This window comes from Dryobates pubescens, chromosome 8 (genome assembly GCF_014839835.1).
Source record: "Dryobates pubescens isolate bDryPub1 chromosome 8, bDryPub1.pri, whole genome shotgun sequence".
Lineage (NCBI taxonomy): Eukaryota > Metazoa > Chordata > Aves > Piciformes > Picidae > Dryobates > Dryobates pubescens.
The window spans coordinates 39,989,949-39,996,094 of record NC_071619.1 but is presented as its reverse complement, the minus strand read 5'-3'; positions in this window follow the sequence as shown (position 1 = coordinate 39,996,094).

Genomic DNA, 6,146 nt, shown 5'->3' with positions numbered 1-6,146 from the left:
CCATAAGCACCGAGCAAACAATCAGCCTGGAGGGAAAAGCAGATCCCCCGTGGCTCCCCACTCCCTGGGTGCATCCATCCACATGCCCTCCTCCTTCACCTGCAAGACCCATGGAGCTGTGCAAAGGCTGTGCATTTATAGCCTTTAAGTTCTTGCCTGATACCACTCCTCCAGGTAGCTTTACCTTGACAACCTCCTCCTGCCTTGAGTGATGTTGCAGAATCCTGTGCTTGTTTCTCTTCCAACCCTGTGGACTGCTGCCACCGTGGTCATCCTGTTGTACTCCCTGCAGTGGCAGGGATGCTGGCAACCCAGGTGCACTCCAGCTTCATGTTAAGTGCCACCTTTTCTGTGGCATGCAGAAACACTCGCCTTTTGAAGGCTATTCAGAGCCTGAACCAGAGCATGGCTGATCTGTTGCCTACACCTGTTTTTATTTTTAATTACCTCCCAAGATCCTTTATTGTTTTCTTACATCATCCCCAGTCTGGTTATGGGAGTATGTTGTTAGCAAGGAAAGTGGAAGCTTCTTATCCTGAGACCAGAGGCATGCTGCTGAACAAAATCTGGGATTTCCAGTTGCAGAATCAGAACACAGAATACAGAATTAACCAGGTTGGAAAAGACCTTCGAGATCATCAAGTCCAACCTCACACCCAACACCATCTAATCAACTAAACCATGGCACCAAGTGCCTCATCCAGTCTCTTCCTAAACACCTCCAGGGATGGTGACTCCACCACCTCCCTGGGCAGCACATTCTTTCTGGGAAGAACTTCTTCCTCATATCCAGCCTAAACTTCCCCTGGTGCAGCTTGAGACTCTGTCCTCTTGTTCTGGTGCTGGTTGGCTGGGAGAAGAGACCAACCCCCACCTGGCTATAACCTCCCTTCAGGGAGTTGTAGGCAGCAATAAGGTCTCCCCTGAGCCTCCTCCTCTCCAGGCTAAGCAACCCCAGCTCCCTCAGCCTCTCCTCACAGGGCTGTGCTCCAAACCCCTCCCCAGCTTCGTTGCCCTTCTCTGGACACCTTCCAGCAACTCAACATCTTTCCTAAACTGAGGGGCCCAGAACTGGACACAGGACTCAAGGTGTGGCCTATCCAGTGCTGAGTACAGGGCACAATGACTTCCCTGCTCCTGCTGGCCACGCTGTTCCTGATGCAGGCCAGGACGCCACTGGCCCTCATTTTCTTTCTCCCATCTTCACAATGTGTCTGGAGCATTGTGTCCAGTTTGGTTCTCCCCAGTAAAGAAAGATATTGACACAAAGTTCAGCAGCAGGTTGCTAAGATGGTTAGGGAACAGCAGAGTGTGTTCTGTGGGGAGAGGCTGAGAGAATTGGGTTTGTTCAGAAGTAAGATGAGAATGTATGGGGAGATCTTATTGCTGTCTGAAATGGGAAGGCACAGAAAAGACACAGCCAGGTTTTTCTGAGAGATGCACTGTAGTAAGAGAAGAGGCAACAGATGCAAGGTGAACTGAGAGCAATTCATCTGTGATATGGGAATATCTTCTTTATTATAAGGGTCATCAAAGGTTGAAATGGTGCACAGAGTAATTATGAAAGCTCCCTTCTTGGAGATATTTGGAACTTAGCTGGACAAAGCCATAAATAACCTTCTTTAATCTGGCCTGCTTTGAGCAGGGGTTTGGACTTGATAGCCTCTAGAGCACCTGCCTGACTTCAATTAGGTTGTGATTTTGTGAGCTCCATTTGTTTGAGCTATGCTTTTGCTTCCTCTATGTGCTTTCTGTTAGCCAATCTGAGCCCCATTTTTCTCCTCAGTGATTTGGGAAGATATGGTTTTATCAGCACAGAGCAAGGGCTGGAAGTATTTTTCATCCCATTTTACTGAGTTGATCTATACATCTTACCATGTCTTTGTTATGAGTTGATATAAAGCATGCCTCTGATGAATAGTCCCACAGTTTAACTTCATTTTCACCTAGCTAAGAACAATCAATTCTGTAAGAGGTCCAGTGAGTCTTCCTAAAGCACTGAATGCCTGAACTGTGGAATGGCAGAGGATGGAAGCAACCTCAGGAGATCATCTAGTACAACCCCCCTGCTAAAGCAAAGTTCTCCTAGATCAGGTTGCAGAAGAACATGTCAGGCAGGTTTTGGAAGTCTCTAGAGAAGGAGACTCCACATCCTTTCTGGGCATCCTGGTCCACTTTTGGCATCCTCACAGGAAAGAAGTTTTTCCTTAAGTAACCATTTTTACCTGTTGCATCTTGTCCTATCACTGGGCACCAGTGAAAGGAGCCCAGCCCCATTCTCTTGACCTCCACCTCAGTCTTCTCTTTTCCAGGCTAGAGAAGAGAAGAGAAGAGAAGAGAAGAGAAGAGAAGAGAAGAGAAGAGAAGAGAAGAGAAGAGAAGAGAAGAGAAGAGAAGAGAAGAGAAGAGAAGAGAAGAGAAGAGAAGAGAAGAGAAGAGAAGAGAATTAACCAGGTTGGAAAAGACCTTTGAGATCATCAAGTCCAACCTATCATCCAACGCCATCTAATCAACTAAACCATGGCACCAAGTGCTTCATCCAGGCTCTTCCTAAACACCTCCAGTGATGGTGACTCCACCACCTCCCTGGGCAGCACATTCCAATGCCCAATCACTCTTTCTGTGAAGAACTTCTTCCCTAGCATCCAGCCTAAACCTCCCCCAGGTGTCTCAGTTTCTCCTCCTAAGAGAGATGCTCCAGTCCCCTCATCATCTTGGTGGCTCTCTGCTGGACTCTCTTCAGCAGTTCCTTGTCCTTCTTGAACTGTGGAACCCCAAACTGGATGCAGGATTCCAGCCCAGGCCTCACCAGGGAAGAGAAAAGGGGGAGGAGGACATCCCTTGACCTGGTGGCTTCGTTCTTCTTAAGACTCTCCTGAACACCCTTGGTCTTACTGGCCATGAGGGCATATTGCTGGCTCAAAGAAGAGCAAGGGGTTTTTATCTCAGAATATGCTGAGCCTTGAAGTTTGGAGGTGACTGACATAACCAAATCACAGTGAGATTATGCTTTTAATGATTTTTGATCAGGGAAAGGAGTCCTGTTTGCTCAGCGTTCCCACTGGGAGTCTTTGACACTCGGTTTGGGATTAATCTTAGCAAATGCAGCTCCCCAAAATCTTTCCCTAAACATCCAGTGCAATAAACATCTGCCCATTTCCAAAGATTTCTGTGGCCCAGGAGCTGACTGTCCTTGCTGTTAATTATGGCTTCTGCAGAGCTTGACTTCTCTCTAACTGTGACCTTTCTCTGAAGTGGAAAAAAAAAACCCAAACCACCAACACTCTTTGATGTGGAGATAATGGACTTGTTACAAACCCTATCCCTTAGCATCTCTCAGAGCTGGACAACTAAAGTGCTAAGTATATGCACTGCCACACAGAGCTGCTATTATGCTGCCAACACTTCAGAGTTAATTATTTTTTGCTTTCAAAGGAGGAAAAGGAGTTTTTAAATTGGTTTAGTGTCAGTCTCACACCAAAGGTGTTTCTTGCTGCATTTCTTCCATAAACCTTCAGTAACATCAATTAAAATTCTGCTTTTCCCCCACAAAGCCCCCCTTTTCTTTCCTTTCTGAGGTATCCTTCTGTCAGTTAGCTGACTGCATCTTTAAGTGGAATAAGGAAATAGCTGTCATCTGGTGCCATGGTCTAGTTGATTAAACAGTGTTGGAGGATAGGTTGGACACGATGATCTCAAAGGCCTCTCCCAACCTGGTTAAATCAATTCAATTCAATTCAATTCAATTCAACTCTATTCTATTCTATTCTATTCTGTTCTATCCTATCCTATCCTGTCCTATTCTATTCTATTCTATTCTATTCTATTATAGCCTAGCCTAACCTATTCTATTCTATTCTATTCTATTCTATTCTATTCTATTCTATTCTATTCTATTCTATTCTATATCTCAGTAACAGGTCTTCCAGAATTAGGGTTGGAATTGGTAGGATTAGACCCACATGTTGACTCTTGAGGACTGAGGCATGGTGCTGTGAGAGTTAAAAATGCTCATTAACCAGTAGAGAAAAATGGCCACTTTTATGCTGAGAGAATTAGACTTAGACTTAGACTTAGAATTAGAATTAGAATTAGAACTAGAATTAGAATTAGAATTAACCAGGTTGGAAAAGACCTCAGAGATCATCGAGTCCAACCTATCACCCAACACCATCTAATCAACTAAACCACGGCACCAAGCACTCCATCCAGTCTCTTCCTAAACACCTCCAGGGATGGTGACTCCACCACCTCCCTGGGCAGCACATTCCAATGGCCAATCTCTCTTTCTGGGAAGAACTTCTTCCTAATATCCAGTCTAAACTTCCCCTGGCACAGCTTGAGACTGTGTCCTCTTGTTCTGGTGCTGGTTGCCTGGGAGAAGAGATCAACCCCCACCTAGCTACAACCTCCTTTCAGGGAGTTGTTGACAGCAATGAGGTCTCCCCTGAGCCTCCTCTTCTCCAGGCTAAACAACCCCAGCTGCCTTAGCCTCTCCTGATAGGGCTTGTGCTCAAGACCTCTCTCACCAGCCTCTCACCAGCCTTGGTGACTCCTTTAAGAGCACTTAGGGAAAGTGCAGCTTCTGCTGAAGAACTGCTAACAACATCTGCAACAGTCCCAAGAGCTCATTAATTCTATTTATTCCAGTTTTCCCTCTCTGATGAGCATGGAAATCACATCTCATAAAGAAATTGGACACACTTGGCTCCTCCTGCTGCTCTAGTATCCAGACTGTGAGTACACACTGCCTTGCCAAGAGCAAGACCACAGGTTCACTGCTGTGCGCCACCTCCACTCTCACGTCTGCAGGCAAAGAGCTGCACCAACCAGAAATGCTCAGGCTGCCTTTAAATCAAGCAATGAGGGCTTGTGTCATCAAGAAACTAAACTGTGTGTCACACCTTGAGTCCTGTGTCCAGTTCTGAGCCCTTCAGTTTAGGAAAGATGTTGAGTTGCTGGAAGGTGTCCAGAGAAGGGCAACTAAGCTGGGGAGGGGTTTGGAGCACAGCCCTGTGAGGAGAGGCTGAGGGAGCTGGGGTTGCTTAGCCTGGAGAAGAGGAGGCTCAGGGGAGACCTTCTTGCTCTCTACAACTACCTGAAGGGAGGTTGTAGCCAGGTGGGGGTTGGTCTGTTCTCCCAGGCAACCAGCACTAGAACAAGAGGACACAGTCTGAAGCTGCACCAAGGGAGGTTTAGGCTGGATGTCAGGAAGAATTTCTTCCCAGAAAGAGAGATTGGCCATTGGAATGTGCTGCCCAGGGAGGTGGTGGAGTCACCATCACTGGAGGAGGAGACTGGATGAGGCACTTGGTGCCATGGTTTAGCTGATTAGATGGTGTTGGGTGATAGGTTGTCCTTGATGATCTTGGAGATCTTTTCCAACCTGGTTAATTCTATTCTATTGTATTCTATTCTACTTCAATGCAGAATGGATGAACCCTTTTGAGCAGCAGGCACTAGCAACATCTTAGCATCAAACAGCAGTAAAGTTAGGTCGACTCAAGACTTCACAAATTCCAGACAAATGATGTTTGACATCTCAGTGTAAATAGGCTGGGTTATAAACATTTCAGTTGTCAAAATCTGAGTGTGTTTGCCTGCTGTTGGGTTTACATCTCTTCCTTATTCTGCCTATTCAGCAGCTGTGTCCTTGTTAATGACTGTGTTTGAACTTGGAAACTGATTTAGACACAGGCTGGGTATTAACTAGTTAGTAGAGCTGGCTGGAAGATGAATATTCAGCTCTAAACCAGGAAAAACTATGCCAGAAGGGCTGGCAAGGAGCAGGGAACCTGGAGGTACAAACACATGGCTGCTGAAGAGGCACAGGGCTGGGAACCAGGGTTCAGTCCTGTTGCAGATGAAATAATTTAATGGACCAGCTACATCCTTGTTCCTATCTACTTCTGGCAGGATTTCAGAATGGCCACATCCCTGCAGAGCATTTCCTAGCACTTTTGGTCAGAAATACAGCTTAACCCAGGCAGATGAGGACCAGGCTTCACATGGAGATGTGCAGTCCATTCTAGCAGTCTGTTTCAGCCTGATGCAGAGCCAGGCTGGCCACCAGACAGCAATAGGTGTCTGATCCAGCCGTAAGTCAGGGGCCAAAATTCTCCAAAGCACATCAATTTACATCATTA